Source organism: Suricata suricatta, chromosome 10 (assembly GCF_006229205.1).
Source record: "Suricata suricatta isolate VVHF042 chromosome 10, meerkat_22Aug2017_6uvM2_HiC, whole genome shotgun sequence".
Classification (NCBI taxonomy): domain Eukaryota; kingdom Metazoa; phylum Chordata; class Mammalia; order Carnivora; family Herpestidae; genus Suricata; species Suricata suricatta.
The window spans coordinates 47,191,601-47,212,856 of NC_043709.1; the positions used below are offsets into that span (position 1 = coordinate 47,191,601).

Sequence of the window (21,256 nt, forward strand, 5' to 3'; positions counted from 1 at the left end):
TGTGGGCCATCATTTTAAAGAAATCCTTCAAAACCCTCCTATACCCATAAATACTTAGCATACTTAGCATGGTACTGGTTTTACATTCTACCATTTACCATCCTCACCAGCCTCATTTCTGACCACTCTCCCATAAGCATCCTGTGCTCTACCCAGCCTTTCCCAAGTAGATGTGCCATGCACAAATAGTCCTGTGGACAGCGACATCTGGAGGGATGATCACACTGTTGAAAGATGAACTGAGGCACACTAAGTTTTTCAGAGTGTAGTCGAGCAAAAATCAATTTGAATCAGGCAGTGCCAAATCAGAAGGAGTTAGAAGTGCTCAACCAACAGGAGCCAGGGGCAAGGTTTTTATAGATAAGATATAGAAGCAAAGCAAGGAAATGATTTGGTTGGCTCTAGCTTACATTATTTGGGAAAGAGGCATTTACAGGAACTGCCTCTGGCTTAAGTTTTGGGTTGCTTAGGTGGGCGACTAAGGCATGAGAGCCACCTCAGTCTCCTTAGACTCCTTGTTTGATTCCTCTAACAACGCTGAGTCTCTGTTGTAATGAATCACAAAGCACCCTGGCATAGTAAGAAAATCATGTCATTAATGCACCAGCTCAAGCATACATTTAAAAAGGAAAGCTGTTTAGGAAACTCAAGTTTGTTTAGTCCAGGTTTGTCAAACTTTTTTGTGTAAGGAACGATGACCCAGACCTCATGGAACAGTTTGGGGAACACTGCTCTATATGACCACATACAGTTTCCCATGTGTCCCAGGCTCCCCCATCTTCCCATGCTTTACTTTTTTAGTCCTTGTGTCTAGAAGACCCGCCCCAACCCCCTTGTGGGCTTCAGGAATTTCTATAAGCCCATTCTATAAAGCTTAATGCAGGGTCATTTCCTCTGAAAAGAACCCCCAGCAAGACTCCATCACCCTCTCCTCTTGCTGTCTGTTGTATCTGTTACCACCGCTCTGTCACAGACTCACCTTGTTTATTATTCCTGCTTATTTTCTGAACCTTCCACTAAACCGTGGATCACCAGGGATCTAGGGATGTTCAACTCTGTACCCTCCATCACTTATTCCAGTGTAAGTGTGATAAAGGAATAGTCTATTCAGGGGACGTAATGTGTAAATTTATGTCCATGGTATCAAACATGAGGAAGGGGACAGATGCTGAGGAATATACAAAGAAATATTGATTCTGATTCAATTATGTGAAGAGTGCTTTGCCTCCTTTTGTGGGAAGGCATACAGGAAATAAAAGACATAGCCCTTCAGGAGGTGGCCTGGGCTGGACCCACCCATCCTGATTAAAATCCATTCAGCCATCTGAAAGTGGCTTAATGGGTTGTCCAAATTCCTAAAATCAGTAATTCTCGTTGTTGCCACTGCCTGCCCATGCAGATGGGAAACAGCCCATCTCCAGCCCACGTAAAACACAGGTCCTCCCAAAGCACAAGTGTGCCCTGGAAACTTGTCGCAGTTGTACCAGCTGCCTGTGATTTTACTTTCCAGATTCCATCCACAGTCAGGGTGGCTTTTTTGTTGTAGGAAAAAAAAATAGCCCAAGAACACAAGCAAAAAAATAAATGTGATCCTTTCCAATTTAATCATGAAAAATGTGACATTTATTTCCCACTTTGTATAAAAGGAAAAAGGCAAGGAGATTGGGTCATTCTACTTCGTATCACCCAGCCTCTGTTACAGAGCATGGAATATAGCAAGTGCTCAGAAATGTGTGATCAATTAATTTCTGTAAAATGAGGCAGATTAGATTTCAAGAGATGCATAAAGCAAGGATATAAACCAGTAACCTTGCACAGTTGTCTGAATGAGAACTAGTCCTGGCTCCCAGCCAACAAAGACTGGGTAGGTCAGTACTTCCAACTTTGTTAGTCTGCCATTGGACTAGCAGGACCAAGTAAAGGGTGAGGGCCACATGGGGTCAGGGTAGAGATCACTAAAGTGTCTTGCCGTTCAACTGATAAACCGGCCCACCTAGCCACCAGACTGAAAGCCATGGATTTCCATGCAAAATGATCAGCCATGCTTCCTGCTTCTTTAACCAGTGATGATTCTAGGTGTCTCTCTCAGGTAACACATAAAAGAGTACTTGCTTCTAGGTCTTCCAAAGCAACTTGGTAACTGTGTTGTCCAAAGAACTAGGTGGGAGACCATGATCTCTCACCAGTTGGTTTCTTTTAAAAATTTTTAAATCAATTTCAAATGACTGAGGCTAACTCTGCCCTTAGGTTCCTAGCGTTGCCAAGGAAACAATTCTGTCCTATAATTGTACCCAGATCGATTTTCTGCTCCTCTCTTCCCTGTCCTGTGTCCGGGAAGGCTCACTCTGTGACTGCATCACCTGGGCTCCTCTGCCCTCTGACTGCCAGCTTTGTTCAGCCCGTGAGGGGCACTAGCAGGACATCAAAAGGCGGGAGTGGAAAGCAGTCATACATGTCTTTCTGACCCTCCCAGCTGGGTGGTGATTCTGGCAGTGACCACGGGCTGCTATGACTGCAACTCTTTCCATGGCGTCCATTCGCTTTTCCTTCCCTCTTTTGGCCCAGGGCTGGTAGGGCAATCCCACAGGAGGCTGGCCGCAGCTGCCCACCATTCCTTGTTAACTGCCTTCAGCCTCCCCGCACCCATGCAATACTTTCTTCAGTAAATTATTTTCAGTTAAAATCTGAGTGTGCCTTCTGACTGATATACCATGTTCCATTTTTATCTTAAGTATATCAGGAAACCATTGAGATGTTTTAAGCAGAGAGGGAAGAATGTGGGGGGAAAAAAGTCATAATTAAATTTGAATTTCAAAAACATAACTCTGGCTATGGTTCAGGATATAGATTGAAAAAAGGTGAGAGGGTGTCGTGGTGGGTCAGTTAGGAGATTATCATTCTGGTCCAGAGGAGAAATGATGGTGGCTTGGAGGTGGTATTTGGTAAAGGGGAAGATGGAGAATTCAAGAGATGTTTGAAAGTAAAATCAAGAGAAGCTAGAGATGGATCTGATACAAAGAAAGGGAGGGAGGTGAGACATTAAGATGTCAAAAGTTAACTCCTTGCTTGGCTTTTGGTCATGCTATGTGCTAAGAAACGTAAATGGAAGGCCAGATTTCTAGGATAAATCTCCTGATTTTGATTTAGGGCACATTCATTTTGAGTTGTCTTTATGTTATCTCAGTAGACAAATAAATGCACGAGTCTAATAACTCAAAGTAGAGGTCTAGACTTGAGATTTGTATTCAAGAGTTGTCTCTACATGGCTGTTAATTAACCCCATGAATTACGACTCTTGGGAATAAGAAATGCTTTTAATGTTCCAGATAGAAATTTTACAGATACTTGTTAAGAGACCCTAAAAATAGGGCACCTGGGAGGCTCAGTCAGTTAAGCAACTGACTCTTGACTTTGGCTCAGCTCGTGGTCTCACAGTTTTTGTGGAATGGAGCCCCATATAGGGCTCTGCCTTGACAGCACAGAGCCTGCCTGGGATTCCCTCTCTCTCTCTCTATCTCTCTCTCTCTCTCTCTGCCCCTCCTCTGCTTGCCCATGTGCATGCACTCTTTCTCTCTCTCAAAATAAAGAAATAAACATGAAAAAAGAGAGACCCTAAAAATGAAGACAAATGAACAAATATGTCAAGTGAAACTGCCATTTGGTCTTTTATTACTCAGATCAGAGGCATACGTCTTAATAAAAATATTAAAAATTTAAACTAATAAAAAGGGGCTATTATTTTATTTAGAATGTATTGTACCATTTTTTGTTTCCATAGCCTGATGCAAAAACACTCCTCCTTAGGAGAGGATGCATGCTAAGTGAACAAAGTGATATACTTATGTTCTCGAAAGACATCTTTCTTTTTACCCTGAAGTCCTAGTAGTTCATATTGCACAGTTAAGTTGAGTTGTCATGGTAACTGACTGCGGAGGACTGTGGTCATATTTGTGCTATTATCTGTGCCATGTCCTAGCAGTATGGCCTAGGTTCTTTATTTGTCTCACCCTCATTTGGTTCAAAAACAACTTCTTCTTGATCTAGAATCCTTTCCTCAGAAACTGCCAGAGAAACTTTCCTAGATTCTGTAGCCTCTAAGAATATTTACTTAAAATGACCCTACTGTAAGATCTCATCTTTATCCATTTTATAATTAAAATGGCTATGTCTGACCAGAAATATCCATTTTTATAAATGTAAGTGAACAGGGCTACCTTTGGCACAACAGAAGACATTGTTTCAGTTCTAAATGTACATACATTACATACAGATACATACATGTACTGAAACATCACATAAAACAGTGCTTCTTTTTGGGAGCCCGAGTGACTCAGTTGGTCAAGTGTCTGATTTCGGCCCAAGTATGATCTCATGGTTCGTGATTTAGAGCCCCATATCAGGCTCTCTGCTATCAGCCCAGAGCCTGCTTCGGATCCTCTGTCTCCCTCTCTCTGCCCCTCCCTGTTCGTGTGTGTGTGTGTGTGTGTGCACACTCTCTCACTCAAAAATAAATAAAATGTTTAAAAATGCTTACTTTAGCCATTTGCAATCTGCTTTAGGATTTTCTATCCTACTTAGGTTTTTAAAATGCTGATTAAGGTCCATCAGCTTGACCTCATAATTCACTCTTGGATTAAACTTCCAGGTTGGAAAGTGTCCTCTAAATCCTGGTTTCTCTACCAATTTTATAGTTCTCTGCTTCACCATTAATGCATCCTTGGACTTTCACATTGAGAGGAGGAGAAAAATGACCAGAGATATATGCAGCTATATGGGGATGCAGGTCTTGGTCACAGTCTCAGGAAAGTTGTCATTCTGTCTGCTGGAAGTTGATTTTGTTGTACTACACAGGCACATTTAAGAGAGATTCTTGCCTGGCCTTAGCTTCAGAGAATTTGTGTTTCTGCTGAGCAATTGGTGTATGTTTAACTTTAAGGACAAAGCACCTTGTGAGGATGACCAGGTTCCCATTTTCTTGTTGGCTACCAGAACCTTCCAGCTAAACACGAGTACATTCTCTTCACTTCTAGATCCAAGTTCCATTCTTATCCTTATTTTTCCTTTATCCTTATCTATATATGCTGTTTTGTATTTTTTGTATCTCCAAAAACCACTCCAGAATTTTTTTTTTTGTCTCTGAAACATTGCAGTATACAAAGGAACACAGGATATAAAGAAAAGAGGGAAGTAATCCAAGGAGGTGGTTAGGAACATGAGCTCTGGAGTCAGATGGCCTGATTTTAATTTAATTCCTGACTCTTTTACTCACTATTGGGGACCCGAAAGAGCATATTACTCGACCTCTTTCTGGGTTGGTTTTCTCATCAATTGAATAAAGGAAATAAGAACATCTTCCTCAAATGCTGATTGTGCAGATTATGAGAAAATGCATGTAAAATACTCAGGAGAGTTCATCATGTGCAGTTAGTGCTCAGTTAATTAGGTAATGTTAACTACTGTTGTAAAAACTAGTATATTTGAATTTGTTCATAACTGTTTCTGGACACATGAATGCACGCACACACCCACGGGTATGCAGACGTGCAGCATAAAGAAACATTGACAGCCTTCTACTCATCCAAAGCTTCTGGAATGTGTAAGGGAATGGGGTTTTCATGACACCCTACTGCCCTCAGAAGTTTCACATAACATTTTTGCTACCATGTTAGTCTACTCAGCCCGCCTTTACAGAGTACCACAGGCTTAGTGGCTTACACAACAGACATTTACTCTCATTGTTCTGGAGATTAGAAGTCCAAGATCAAGGTGCCAGAAAATTCATCCTCTGGTGAGACCTCTTTTCCTGCCTGGTAGATAGCTGCCTTCTTGTGTCCTCACATGGCCTCTTCTCTCTATGTGCGCAGAGAAAGATCTCAGGAGTCTCTTTTCTTATAGGGACACTAGTTCTATGGAACCCTATGACTTCATTGAACTTAAATTACCTCCTCAACGGCCCTGTCTTCAAATATAGTTACATTAGGGTAGAAGTTCAACACTGGGGGTGGGGGCGGGGGTGAGGGGGACACAATTCAGCCGATAACACTAGTGTTGGTAGAAAAGAGCATAGGAAATGTCAAGCAGAGAGAAAAAATTAAAAAAAAAAAAAAAAAAAAAACCCCAACAACCAGAGAATGAGGTTTTTCCAGCATGGAAAGGAGGAGACGGAGAGGGGTGTCACCTGGGGAGGCCCTCGTGCACCAGAACGACTAGTTCAGGGGAAGCAGAGCTGCTGAGGACAGCGTTGTGGAGACTGTGGGAAAAGCCCTGGCCATGCTCCGTTGTAGAATCACAGCTTCAGGCCATGTGAACCAGGCCGGGGCGTCTCATGAGAAGAGGCCCTTTCTGATGCCTTATATAACTGTGTCTAGTCAGGGTGGAAACCCTGTGGGAACTACTTCATGGCCCTTCTTGCTTCAGGATCAGTAGTGTCCTGTACACTTGCAGACAGCCCCTCACCGCCTTGTCATTTTCGCTTGATCACTCATTGCTAGCAAGGGCATTTATTTTGGATTTCATTTGCAAAAAGCTCTAGGTAATGTCCCTCTAGGTAAAATGACAATAGGAAGCAGGTAGTGACTCTAAACTAACAAACCACCCACTCCTACGGAACCAGGAAAGGGTGTGTGGGTGTGTGGGTACAAGCAACAGGTCTTGAGAATCAGTCACATTTTATCATAAGGAGATCCTCATCCTAGTTATCATACCTAAAATGAGTCCATATAAAAGCTGAGATGAAATTTCTAACTTCAAAAGATTCTAATATCTTAGCCAAGACTAAGATAAACTGGGATTGAGACAGGACAATGACAAAATCTTTGTTTCCACAGACTTCACACAACAATGGAGCTCATTGTTTCTACCTTTACCGACAATTGAAAATAGAAGTTGAAGGCAGGAGAGGCAGAGGAAAAATGAGAGGGGAGAGGAATGAAGAAGAGGAGTTGGAGGGGGAGGAGGGGAGGAAGGATGGAGTGGAAAAAGAATAAGAAAAGGAGGAGGAGGCTGGGGTGGGGAAGGAGATGGGGGAGGGGTGGTGGTAAAAAGGGTTGTGGACAAGAATCAGGTGGGGTCGGAGCTCGAGGTTCAGTGGTCACCCTGGAAGTTACAGTCTTTGGACTTCAGCGTGACTGTTTGACACTTTGTGGACCTGGGTTTCTTTCTCTGCATTTTTACAGGCTAGTCCACATAGGTAGTTTTGAAAGCTTTGTTGTTATTGTTCCCTTTTTTGCAGTGAGATTCTTCTTGCTAAACAAAAGGTTATAGGGGCACCTGGGTGGCTCAGTTGGCTGACCATCTGACTTCGTCTCAGGTCATGATCTCACAGTTCATGGGTTTGATCCCCACGTTGGGCTCTGTGCTGACAGCTGGGAACCTGGAGCCTGCTTCAAATTCTGTGTCTCCCACTATCTCTCTGTCCCTCCCTTGCTCATGTTCTGTCTCTCTTTCTCAAAAATAAACAATCATTAATTTTAAAAAAGCTTCTCTGGCTTAAAAAAATAATAAAAAATAATCAAAAGGTTATAGATACCCAGCATGAAATTCAGACAAAGGCAGAAGCCCAGGGTAGAAGGGGATGCAGAGCTCACTGTGTTGGAAGACCCCAGAGAGCACTGGCAAAAATCTGGCTGCTAGGGTCTCAGCCCTCTCCAACCTGCCCCTGCCGCCCTTGTTAGCTCCCTTACCAATTCTGTGACAGACAGTCCCACTGCGAAGCCACTCACAGAGCCCGCGCAGTAAGCCTGCTTTCTGGGGGCTCTGCTGCCTGAACAAAGTTCTCGTGGTGCTTCAAGGACTGAGATCCCTTCAACAGGAATCAGCCCATGCTATATGGACTTCTACTCTCTAAGAAGCAGATGATTACAAAAATTTTCAAAATAAATATCTATGCCCTGGATATACAGCACACCCTGCATAGGAGCCATGCCATGTCATCATAGTGACAAGACACCAGTCCCCGCTAAGGTTCAGACTGCTCCACACCGACTCCCTCTGCCACAGCACAGCCTGACTCACCACCATGGAAAGATCCACACTGAAAAATCTGGCCTGAAATTATTGCTGGAACAATCCTGGGAACGATTCCACCACCACCATTGTGCATATGCACAGCCTCGGAGAAGCCTAATCTGAATTCAGACTGTAGCTAGAGCCAAACCTCAGTCCAGGAGCCAAACCAGTTAACCTGCTGGCATCAAGCAGTTCAGAAAAGGAACGAAATATAGAATGCCCAAATAAGCCCTGAGGTCCTTTCCTTACTATTTGGGTCCAAAAAGCTATTCTGGACATCACACCATTAAACAAAACAATGTAACTGACAAGCAGCAATAACCAAAGTGAATTTGGTTTTGGAAATGAGCAAGGCTCATAGCTTCTCCAAAGATTTGCCCTGTAGCTGTCACTCATGGGCAAGGGACGGAGCCAGGCTGGGTAGGTCAACACACATTTGGGGGGTGACTTCAGGACTCCCCACATTGGGTTGCTCTTGGTCATAAACCATCAGAAATGGTTTACTTTGGCCACTCCCCCCTCCCCCACCCTCCCCCGCTTAAACAACATCAGATTGAAACCTTTTTTCCCCAGCCATGTGTTCCAAGCAAGATATTTCCAAGCAAAAGGCAGTTATGTGAAATCTACCACCAGGACACAGGAAACAAAGTAAACATTTAATATATTTAAACAATCATCCTTGTATTTCTGTTTTGTTAGCCTAAAGCTACTCACTGACTCCAAGTATTTATCCCTTTCGGTGCCAACATTGGCCAGCTGCAAATGTGGAAAAGAGCACCAAGAAGCTAATTCCAAGATTTCAGGAAAGCTCACAGAAAAGAGTATGGTTCTCTAAGATAAGACCGCAGAGGCTAACTGGCACACCCAGGGTCTGCTTTAGGCTGGAATTATATCATAACAGAGTAAATATTCTTTTTAAAATCTTATACTGACCTAAAGTTTTGATTAGCAGTTATCTAAATCTGTGATTAGTTAAAAGAGAACAGAAAAAAGAAAAGAAAAGAAGAAAAAGAAAGATAAAACGTTTACCAGATATAGTCTGGTCAGTTTTATCTTTCCAAACATGGTACTCAGGAGATGACAATAATAAAAGGAATCCTTGAGGGTGACAATATTGGAAACTACTTAGAAATGATTCTAAGGAAGTAATTAAGAAAAATGTAGCCACAAAACAATTTATCCTAGCCTGCCTGAAATAAGAGAAATTTAAAGACATGAAAGACCAGTAACAGATTTCTTTGTAAGTGACAATACATGTATAGTGAGAATCCCAAGCACTCATTAAAGGATGATGCAGGTGTGAATTTATTGAAATGGGAAAAAAAATCATAAGTATTACTAAGTGAGAAATAATATTCAAAGCGAGTTTAGTGATGAGCATAAATTGAAAGAGGGGGTTGTCTCTAGATAGTAGGATTGTGTGTATTTCATACTTTTCATTTGTTTATCTATAATTTCTAACTTTTCTTTGTGCTTTTGTAACAAGGCAAAACTGAAGTGAAAGGTAAAAAATATATATATATCATGACCAGGAGATATGGGAAAATCATGATGCTAAATAACCGATAGATTTATGGTCATCGACAACATAAGTAGAATAAAAGATAGTTGAAATAAATACATAGTGAAGTTGAGAAAATCCAAAGTGTGGAATCTGGCTAATCCATGGCTTTCCTCCTCTCATCTAGAATTTTCTCTCCACAGCCCACTCCTACTCCCACATGTATGAAGCTTTCTCTGACTTCTCCAGCCCTGTTTTTGACAATTCTTTTTGCACTAATTTTCAGAATCACATTAAACATTTTGTTACACCTTTTTTTTTAAGGTGGCCACATTTAATTTGTACTAATGTTTGCTTTTTTTCCTTAGTTCTTTCCTTTTTTCCCTCTTATTCTCCAACTATTTAGAAGACCCTTTGTGCATAAGAAATGCCCATATACTTTTGTTTTTTCTGGGGGCCTTATCCCCTTACTTGGGTCTTATCACAGTATGGGACATAATCAGGGGCACCTGGGTGGCTCAGTTGGCTAAGCATCCGACTTTAGCTCAGGTCACGATCTCGTGGTTCATGAGTTTGAGCCCCCCATCGGGATCTGTGTTGACAGTTCAGAGCCAGGAGCATGCATGAGATTCAGTGTCTCCCTTTCTCTCTCTGTCTCTCTCTCTACCCAACCTCTGTTCATGTTCTGTCCGTCTCTCTCTCTCAAAAATAAACATTAACATTTAAAAAAAGATATGGAACATAACCAGCCCAATGCCTTGCACGTTATTAGCATTCAATAAACACCTGTCATGGTTGTCTATATGACCTTTTCCTTTTATACCAGACTGTAAATATCTCGTGGGATGGGTCATGCCCTGCTTATCTTTAGTGCCTTCTGGGTAGCTTGTGTACATAAGAAGAGTTCAGTAAATATCAGTGAACAAAATGAGTGACCACATTATGAGGACTGACTCTGGCTTCTTTTATCTTAACTAGACCATTCTAAGCCATTTCTATCTCCCTTTAGCTTAGAAGTTCTCAAGGCATGGGCAGGGGAGGGGAAATTTTGCTCCCCAGGAGACATCTGGCCGTGACTGGAGACTTCCTGAATGTTCTTTCTGACTAGGGAGGGGAGATGATACTGGCATCTTGTAGCTGGAGACTGAGGACAGCGCCGGACATCCTACAATGCAAAGGACAGACTCTCTCACCAAGGACTTATCCAGCCCCAGATGTCAAAAGTCCTGAAATGAGAGACCCAGCTTTTGCTCTATATGCCCCTCTAACCCATCGTCAGGCCACGCTCATTTCCCCCTTCCTCTTTCACTGCCCAAACACACATACAAAGCTTTCAGAGAGTCTCCAAGATTAAAACTAGAAATCTGTGAGCCTGGTTTTGTCACCTATTTCCTGTAGGATAAGACCTGCCCTACCTACCTTTCAGCATGATTGTGAGGTTAATATAAATGAATAAATCTTTAAATGCTTTTAGAAGCAGATGGAATATATTAAGAAGCTCTGCCAAGATACATAATGAAGGGGAAATGGGATATCTAGTAGAACATGAAACTCACTCCCTCATCAATAGATACATTTATTTTTCTATCTGGAGTCATCCAATAAGTATTAATTAAGCACTATTTACATAGAATTAAAAATGCTACCAGCATTTTGATAGAAAGAAATCTTGCAGTTTTATAACACGAAGGTAAAATGGAAATCATTTCTGGGCTCTAGGCAACTAGAAATATTTTTGTTAAGCTGGAAATGTTTTTTTTGTTTCTCTATATGGGCATGAGATACGGTTGCAGAAAGTGTGGCTGAGTTAAACTCGGGAGCTTGTTACTATGCCCTTATAATCAGATGGTCATCATTTTTGTTTAAGGTTTTGCCTTTAATATTTATATGAACTTTGCCACTTTTGGTTTGGCTCCCAATATCCAAAGCAATTGAATTGCTATTCTATAGTTCATATGTGTTGAGAGATCAATTCTAAGGAACTGACCATAGAAAATGTCAGAATCTACTGAATGAAGCGAGTTCTCAGAACTTAGGAATTTCAATCTCAAACAAAGCAGAACAATGTTGAAAGCCATGAGGGTTGTTTTACAGTAAACTACAGACATTGACTCTCTGGTCAGGCTCCAAAGTGTTGATTTGCTCTGTCAAGATGGTCTCAAACATACATGATTGTGTCTCAAGGAACCTAATCCCCACTTAACCTCATAACTACAGAATCATGGGTGTATGCACATGTTTAAGAGACATGCTGGTTTTCCTTTTTTTTCCCTAAGTGTATGACTAAGGCGTTTTGCAGATTGGGCCCCCATGAGAATATGAGCTGGTTGGGAAGCTCTGGAGGAAGAGTAGATGTTTTAAAATGTCTGCAAGAAAACAAATTGCCAAATACACTTTAGATAATTCTGAGTCAAAGGTATAGTTGGGTGAATTAATAACTTTGTCATCTGCTCAATGAATGTTTATTGAATAACATATCAATGTAGTAAAAGTAAGGTGTTGTGTTAGAGACAAAGAAGTAAAGAAGAGCTTGGGATCTATCTGGGAACACACATGCATGAAAATTCATCATCTGAAATGTGTGATCAGACAATGAATGAGATATATCAAGGGAGCAACAAAGTCAGTCATTTCTATAGGTGAGAAGAAAAATATCACGGGATATAGAGTGACAAGAAAGATTCATGGAGATAAGGGACTTGGCCTTGAATGACAGGTAGACTGGTCAGGTGAAAAGGAAGGGGAGGGAAAAGATTTTTGAGAAGAGCATTAATGAGAAAAATTCATTGGAAATTCAATGGAAATTCATTGATGTATTTTTTAAAAAGCATCATTTATGTTATTTTTATATGCAACATGCTATGCTAACTTCCATGAATGCAAAACTGAACTAACCACACACCACACCTTCATAGAGTACATAGTCTAGTTTGAGGACAACAAATACCTCTATTATAATGCAGTGATCTCTGAAGGGAGGTACGATTCCCTCCAGGGAATGTGCAAGATGATCTGTTGGGATACAGAAGAAAACAACAGAGTTTCTAATTATGTTTATGCTTAACATAATCATTTTAATATGCAAACATTTTGATGTATAAAAATGTACTACTGGGGCACCTGGGTGACTCAATCAGTTAAGTGTCCGGCTTTGGCTCAGGTCATGATTTCACAGTTTGTGGGTTCGAGCCCCACATTGGGCTCTGTGCTGACAGCTAGCTCAGAGCCTGGAGCCTGCTTCAGATTCTGTACCTTCCCCTCTCTCTGACCCTCCCCTGCTCATGCTGTCTCTCAAAAATAAATTAAAAATGTTTTAAAAATTTAAAAATGTACTACGATGGTAGTGCATTTACAGAATTTATAAATGACTATGCATATATTAGGAATGAGTGCTCAAAACTATTTGCTGATTATAGTGCAAGATCAAAAACTAGTGGAGTCCTGCTGTGGTGGTCACACTGGAAGTGCAAATGAATCCTGTGGGAATCCACCCCTTGAGGCTGGACAGTGTCCACATAGGACTGAAGGAGGGGTGAGGACGAAAGGAAGGAGAATGGTATAAGATAGGCTAGAGGGGGCACTTTTGGGACAACATTTGGAAGTCATGACTAGCCTGATTTCACAAGAGCAGGTAGAAGGTATAGATGGGCTGTGGGGGCTAAATTAAGCTGTACAAGGGCAGATTCTCATCTGGAGAAAAGTAATGTATCTGTCTTTCAAAGACTCCACAGAAATTCTAGCTAGAGAAGAGTTAGTCTGTAAAAAGGCCAAGGTTGTCTGCTTTTTGCAAGTTTGCTGATCTGAAACCAGGTAGAGAAGTCTCATTCTTTACAGTAAGTTAAACATTCATAGGTCATACCTTTTAGAAGCTTATATCCACAAACTAATATTTTCTTTTTCTCTAATTTTTTTTAACATTTATTTATTTTTGAGTGAGAGACAGAGTACAAGGGAGGGAGGGACAGAGATAGGAGGAGACACAATCTGAATCAGGCTCCAGGATCTGAGCTGTCAGCATAAAGTCCGATGCAGGGCTTAAACTCAGGAACTGTGAGATTGTGATCTGAGCTAAAGTCAGATGCTTAACCAACTGAGCCACCCAGCCGCCCCCACAAACTAATATTTTCTATTCAAGAACAAAAACTTCCTTTAAGAAACTACATAAGGCTGAACTCCCTAAGTCTATTACTTCCAAACTATCCATGCTCTGAACAGAAGACACTTCTAAGGTAAAACCATACCTGTTGTCTACTAATGTCCCCTTGACGTTTCAGAGTGAAACTACAGACACAGCAATCCCCATTCCTCATGCTTGAGTTAGGTGTACTTTCTAGTGGAATATGACATTCCCCCATATCTGTGGGTTAGCTCTAAAGCGTATGTGGTTGAAAATCAGTTTACAAAATATTGCATGCAAGCCCAGAGGAAGCACTGCTAAACACCTTTATTTTATTAGTATGGAATAGGAGAAGAAGTGCTAGCAATGAACCCTGGAAAGAAAGAGCCTAGAGTTGGCGATGCCATTAAATAGCAGAGCACTACGTTATTAGAGGAATTATGCTGTACTAATATACTATTTGGTGTTAAGACACAGAAAGAAATCAGTGTCACTTGTGGTTGCTGGTCTGCATGGCTGCTAATGGATTAAATGCATTATATGCATTGTCATTTAATGCCAACCAGAACCTACAAACCTCATAAACACAATTAGAATACAGACTCTCATCAAGGAGAAAGTACTTTTACCTGCTACCATACTATGAAATTCTTTTGGCTGCTAGTAAGGAAAAGAAATTCCTCTTCTGATAGCATTCAGCTAGTCAGTACCTGTAGCTTCCATAAGCAAAAAGTTCACAGAAAGGAAACTCCAAATTCTTGGACTGAATGAATCCCTGGGTGTTCATGGCCTACAACCACGAAAAGAAAATATTCCTTAAGAAGAAAGAATGTTAATAAATTCTTAGTCATCACCATAACATAGGTGAAACTTTTCCATAGGGAAGGACTAGAATTCTAAGATTCTTCCCTATCACACATCACAATGGCGGGCACTCTCAAAGTCATTAGAGGTTCCTGTAAGAATAGAAGTGGTTCCAATAGACTGACTCTATTCCTCATTGTAAAAATGGAATGAGCTAGTAAGACTGCACTGGAGAAGATGGAAAAGATCACAAAAAAGATCTAGTTCAAAGCTGGATTAGATATATTTCAAATTGTTTGTATAAAATGGAACCCAACATTTCAAACAAAAATTTACACCACGGAGAATTATTTAACCCAACACTGAAAAAAGGAATGACCCATTGTCTTCCAAATTTAACTAATTAGCATTCTCTGGACATGAAAGTCACATGCTTAAGTTTTAAAAAATAATAAAAAGAAAATCAAAATGCTTTTACTACATTGTTCCCAGTGATAAGAGCTGAAAAGAGCCATTTAGGCTTTCTCTCAATTCAAATATTACTTTTGCTTCATTTATCACCTGTCTGAAATTTCTTGAATGCCTTTCTCTAAGTGATAACATAGGAATCTATTAATGTGTCTCAAAGACAGCTGGACCACCCTAATAACCTACTAGGGAATTCAAAAGTTATATTTAATCAAGTATAATCTCATCTGGAAAAGTTCTAAGTTCTTTACGAGAGCACATAATAAAGTTCAGGCTAGAATTTGGCATTTCGCTTAGTGGGTCTTTGGTACTCTAATTTCCTTTTTCATTCTAGCCTCAAAGCAGGTTCTTAGACCTCAGGATGTTGTTCTAGTTTTGGGACTGCAATTATTGAAGCTACTTGTACAATTACCAGCTATTTGCGAAGGTTACATTATTCAGTTCAATATATCACATTGTCATAATTTACATTGTAGATGTAATTTACATTACACCTATGAATAGATGGACGAATTGATAGTTGAGTATAGAATTAGATGAACAAATTCCATGAGAAGCCGGTGTGTGCACTTCACAAAAATGAACACCTGTCAACTCATTGTGTACATACCAATGATACCAACTGTTAATGTGTATTCAGCAACAAATAAACACTCAGCCTTCATCTTCTCATTCGGATAAAATTCAATCCTCACTTTAAATGAAACATATCTGAACATAGAGTGGTTTAAATTTTCCAAAGGGGTGCCTGGGTGGCTCAGTCAGTTAAACGTCCTACCTCAGCTCAGGTCATGATCTCATGGCTCCAGAGTTTAACCCTCCCCCCACCCTCCATCCCCACCTCCCGCCAGCATTGGGCTCTTTGCTGACAGCTCAGAGTCTTGAACCTGGACCCTGCTTCAGATTCTGTCTCCCTCAGTCTCTGCCCCTCCCCTGCTCATGCTCCATCTGTCTCAAAAGTAAATAAACATTAAACATTTTTTTTTAATTTTCCAGAAACATATTCCTCAAATACTATTGTATGGATAATTTTATTATAACTAGTCCATACTTTGTTATTGTTCTGACTTTAGTGAATGAAAATGTGATATCCTTCAGCTATGGAATAAGAAAGAAAATTCAATGAAGGCTATTAATAGTAAATGTGTACTGTACATGGAATTTATGAGCTGGAAATATCTTTAGAGATAATTTTGTCTGAAGTCCCACCCAATGGAGAAATTCCCAATAGACCATCCTGGACAGGAGAGTGGTAGCAGCAAGATGGTGACATACGGTTTTCCCTGATTCTCTCCTCCATTGCCTCCCCACCCCCACCATGAAGAACAGCCAACAACTATTCCAAACAAAGCACCACTGAGAGAATCCCAGAACAAAGGAGTGAGGCTGAAGCACCCCGACCCTCTAGTGAACAAGACAGACTGTATTAGTAGAGTAAGAGAAACAGCTGTATGTTGCTCAAATTGCCCAGGCCAGCACAACACCATATGGAGTGGTCTCCCTGGGCCTCTGCGTTCGCCAGTGGAAGAAGAGAACCTAGGGGGACAGCCAACCTCCTCTGTTATTGTGGATCATTTTGTAGGAGCCCCCACTCTGATATCACACCATGGGGATCACAGGGGAATCTGTGGGGCTCAACCACTGGGACTCTGTGATGGTGAAAGAGGGAAAGACAATAAAAAATAAATGAGTAAAGGACCTGAATAGGCATTTCTCCAAAGAAGGTATACAAAAGGCCACTGGGTACATGAAAAGCTGCTTGATATCACTAGTTATTAGGGAAATGCAAATCAAAATCACAAAGATATAACCCTCACACATATTAGAATGGCCATCATAGAAAACAAAATAACAAGTGCTAGTGTGGACATGGAGAAAGGGAACCCTTGTGCACTGTTAGTGGGATTGTAAACTGGTGCAGCCACTATGGAAAACAGTATGGGAGATACTCAAAAAATTTTAAAAAGTAGGCACCTGGGTGGGTCAGTCGGTTGAGCATATGACTCTTGGTTTGTGAGATCAAGCCCCACTCTGGGCTCTGTGGTGACAGTGCAGAGCCTGCTTAGGATTCTCTCTCTCCCTCTCTCTGCCCCTCCCCCACTCATGCTCTCTCTCAAAATAAATAAACTAAAAACAATGTTTTTAAATTAAAAATAGAACTACCATATGATCCACCAATTCTACTTCTGAGGGTATATACAAAGGACATATAACACTAACTTAAAAAGATATCTTCAGGGCACCTAAATGGCTTAGTCAGCTAGGCATCCAACTTCAGCTCAGGTCATGATCTCGTGGTTCGTGGGTTTGAGCACAGCATCAGGCTCTGTGCTGACACCTCAGAGCCTGGAGCCTGCTTTGGATTCTGTGTCTCCCTCTCTCTCTGTCCCTCCCCTACTCACACTCTGTCTCTCAAAAACTGAATAAACATTGAACAAAATAAAAAAAAATGATATCTGCACCCTCATGTTCATGTTCATAGCAGCATTATTTACAATAGGCAAAACATCGAAACATCTTGAGTGTCCATCAATACATGAATGGAAAAAGAAGTTGTGGTATATACACATAATGGAATATAATTCACCTGTAAAAAAACAAGGAAGCCCTACCATTTGTGACAACATGGATGGAACTTGAAAATATTCTGCTAACTGAAAAAAATCAAATAGAGGAAGACAAATATACTATGGTCCCACTTACATATGGAATCTGAAGGAAAAACAAAGCTCATAGAAAAAGAGATCAGATTTGTTACCAGAGCAGAGGGTAGGAAGATGGAAAATTGGAGGAAGGTAGTCGTCAAAAGGTACAAACTTCCACTTACAAGAAAAATAAGTACTGGGATGTCATGTACAACTAACACTCCTATACATTAGATACAAAAGGTGTTAAAATAAATCCTATGAGTTCTCACCACAAGGAGAACATCTTTTTCCTTTTATTTTTTTCTTTCTTTTCCTTTTATAGTATCTCTATGGCATGATGGTGGTTAGCTGAAACTATTGCAGTAATCATTTCAAACCATTGTGCTGTGGGCCTTAAACTTATACAGTGATGGATGCCAGTTATTTCTCAATAAAATTAGAAAAAAGTGGAAAATAAAGGTGAATAAGAAAAATAAACAAAAATTCCAAAACGTCCTGGCCAGCTATTTCTCCTCTCTGTCTCAACCCACCAGCAGCCCAGAAATTCCTTAGCAGGCAGCTCTTTTTCTATTTTCTCAGAATTCTTTCTTTTGGGGACAATGTGCCTTCTTGTAACTTCTTGGTTGCTCAGAAGGCTACTAGATTGATGACACTGTTTCTTAAAGAGCCCAGGCTTGATCCTAGTGAATGCCACTTTCTTTCCAGTCTTGTCTATCCATTAGATGAGGACCAGAGCAAGATAGAAGAGTCAAAGGGAATCCTGAGTCAAAGTTCTCTTCCAAATATATATGAAGACCTTCTTAGGCATGTTGCTTCTAACACCATGACCTTTAACAGGAATAAATACAAGGCCGTAAAATAATTCAATAAACTGTGATGGTGTTGAGAAGAAACAGTAGAAGAGATGTGACTTAGTAGAAAAGTATAAAAAAACTTCTTTTTTCCATTCAGACTTCAAATGCTAAGGCTGAACCTAACTAAAAATAATTAATGAGAAACTACATGTCAGTAGTGTGACATGGCCAAAAATGCCTGAACAGTCTTAGCTTGTTATTAAGAGAAAAATAATCTTCCTGAAGGAGGGAAGTGAGATTATTACCTTTTATTTTTAAATCATAGTCAAAATGCATCCTTAAACTCTGCCTTATGGGTCTTTGGACAAACTGAGTCTATCCAAAAGAGAGTGAGCAGTATGGTAAAGGATCTGGAAATCATATCCGATGTGCAAAGGGAACTGTCGTTAACGTGGAGAAGGAAGATTAAGATTGTGTTGTGGGAGAAAAGTTGGCCTCAGGAGCAGAGAATCAGGGGCACAGATGAAAATCACAGTTCACTGTAAAGAGAGGGTTTTTCTGGAGGCACCTGAGTGACTCAGTCGGTTAGGTGTCCGACTTCGGCTCAGGTCATGAGCCACATCTAGCTCTGTGCTGACAGCTCCGAGCCTGGAGCCTGCTCCAGATTCTGCGTCTCCCTCCCACTCTCTCTGCCCCTCTCCGGCTCATGCTCTGTCTCTCAAAAATAAATAAACATTAAAAAAAGTAAAAATAAATAAAAAAGAAAGGACTTTCTGATACAGAAGCTGCTCAGGGACTAGAGGGCTGTTTCATCAAGCGTGAGGAATCTCCAGTGTCAGCAGGGCTGAGGCACTGTCACAGGTACTTATGATGGAAATGTGGTTGAAGAGAGTGAGCTTTGGAAACATAGAATCAAATGTTTATGGAATGCCTACTACTTGCCGGTTACTGGGCATCCAGCCTTCACTAAATAAGGCAAATACAAGTGCTGAACTCACAAGTTTATCATCATGCCGGAAGAAGGTTGGACAAAAATATCTTTTAGTCCTGAAAGTCTATGATACTATTAGTCTATGCACTATGCTACACAGTATTACACACAAATGAGGAAATGTATCAAATGTGACTTTGTAAATACTTTGGGAGAGAAAAGCTTTTTATAGCATTTGATCCTTGATTCAACATTTACTGAATGCCAATTATATGCTGGGTACCAAGGTGACCTAAAAGGAATAGCCTACCCTAAAGGAGGTTACAGTCTGTAGTTTGAACCATGCTTCAATGCCCATTTCCGGGGTGCCTGGGTGGCTCAGTCAGTTAAGTGTCCGACTTTGGCTCAGGTCATGATCTCATGGTTCACGAGTTCATAATCTGTGCTGACAGCTCAGAGCCTGGAGCCTGCTTCAGATTCTGTGTCTCCCTCTCTCTCTACCCCTCCCATGCTTGCACTGTCTCTCCCTCTTTCAAAAATAAAATAAAAATATTAAAAAACTTAAGGCCCATTTCCTCCAGTACTTTGGCCAGTCATAACACAAGTATATGAGATGATCATATAATCTCTTTTCCAAATTAGGACATTTCTGAAAGTAAAAAGGATTCTATTAATAATTGCAGCACGACAACAGGTGTAAAAAGGACTGTCCAGACTAACTGGGACATCTGGTCACTCTATTAATAAGCCTCTAGAGTAGAAGGAAGCACAGGCCTTTTGAGAATAATAAATCATCTGTGGAGCTGAATATGTAGACCGGGCACCAATTGGTTTGTCAACCTGGCTCTCCCCATTTTGTCCATTCCAGAAATGTGATTCTTAGTCACTCTTGATTCATCCGCAAGTGGGCACCAGAGCCAATCAGAGTCTGTCCCTGAGATATTTTTAGAATTGGCCCTCTCGAATAGTGACAACTACAAGATATAAAACTTTAGTGCTGTTGGTGAGAGCGTGGTCTATGTAGAAAGAATGTAGTCAACTCAAAGGAACAATCAAAAAAGATTCCCAGCAGTGCCTAACTCCCGAGCTCCAGTCCCTGAGGCTTCTCTACTTACTGCCTATGAGTGTTTCCATTGGTTGTTTGAACTTTTATTTATGACAGATACACCAATATTCTTCTTCTTTAAATTAAAAAAAATGTTAATGTTTATTTATATTTGGTGGGGGTGGGGAGCACTGAGAAACAGAAACAGAATCTGAAGCAGGGTCCAGACCCTGAACTGTCAGCACAGGGACTGACATGGGGCTCAAACTCAGGAGTCATGAGATCATGACCTGAGCTGAAGTCAGATGCTTAACTTACTGAGCCACCCAGGCACCCCAGAGACATACCAATATTTTTCTAATATTTTTCTCTTTTCACTTCAGCTAGTTTGAGTTTGGTTTATAGTACTTTCAATGTAAATTGCACTGCCTTATCCAAGATACAAAGAAATAATTTAAGTAGAAAAGATGGCTCCCAAGAAGCTTCTCATTTGATTTTCACCTGTAGGTTTGGCCTTCTTATAGTTTCCAGGACAGAAGATATTTAAGCAATTGTGAGGCCTAACATCAATTCTCATTTGCTCTTTACTCACTTTCAACCTTGAGCATATATTTGAAAAATGTGCTCTTACCTGGCTTGAGACCCTCCTCGTCTTTGCCACCAGCTTGTGTCATTGGGCATCTTCCTTGGTCCCCGTTCCTGAGTCTCCACTTTGGTAACATGTACCTATCACAGTCTCTCCCACGTCAGGACGCCTGCCGTGACTTATCCATGTTCTACTCCAGAGATTAATTCCTGCAGCTGGGGATGTGGCAAAGGAGGCTTATTTGGCCTTATTGTACTTGCCCTCTCTGGACCGTTAACACTGCTGACCATGTACTCTTTCTAGAATTTGTCTTTTCTTTTGACTTCTATGACATCAATTTTTTCTCATTCTTGTC

General features: G+C 40.8%; 1 long non-coding RNA gene across 3 annotated transcripts in view; it reads right to left on the bottom strand.

Moving 5' to 3' along the window:
- The window catches only part of LOC115304725, a 40,677-nt gene extending 26,158 nt beyond the window's left edge, over positions 1 to 14,519 (bottom strand). Inside the window, exons 1-3 of one of the 3 annotated variants that reach the window (XR_003914578.1) lie at positions 14,336 to 14,519; positions 12,456 to 12,520; positions 5,715 to 5,852 (exon numbers count right to left, since the gene is read on the bottom strand). This is a non-coding gene — a long non-coding RNA (uncharacterized LOC115304725). Of the gene's footprint in view, positions 1 to 5,714; positions 5,853 to 10,494; positions 10,674 to 12,455; positions 12,521 to 14,335 lie in introns of those variants that run through there. The other 2 variants (XR_003914577.1, XR_003914579.1) reach the window with 2 other exon arrangements.
- Positions 14,520 to 21,256: the final 6,737 nt, after the last annotated feature.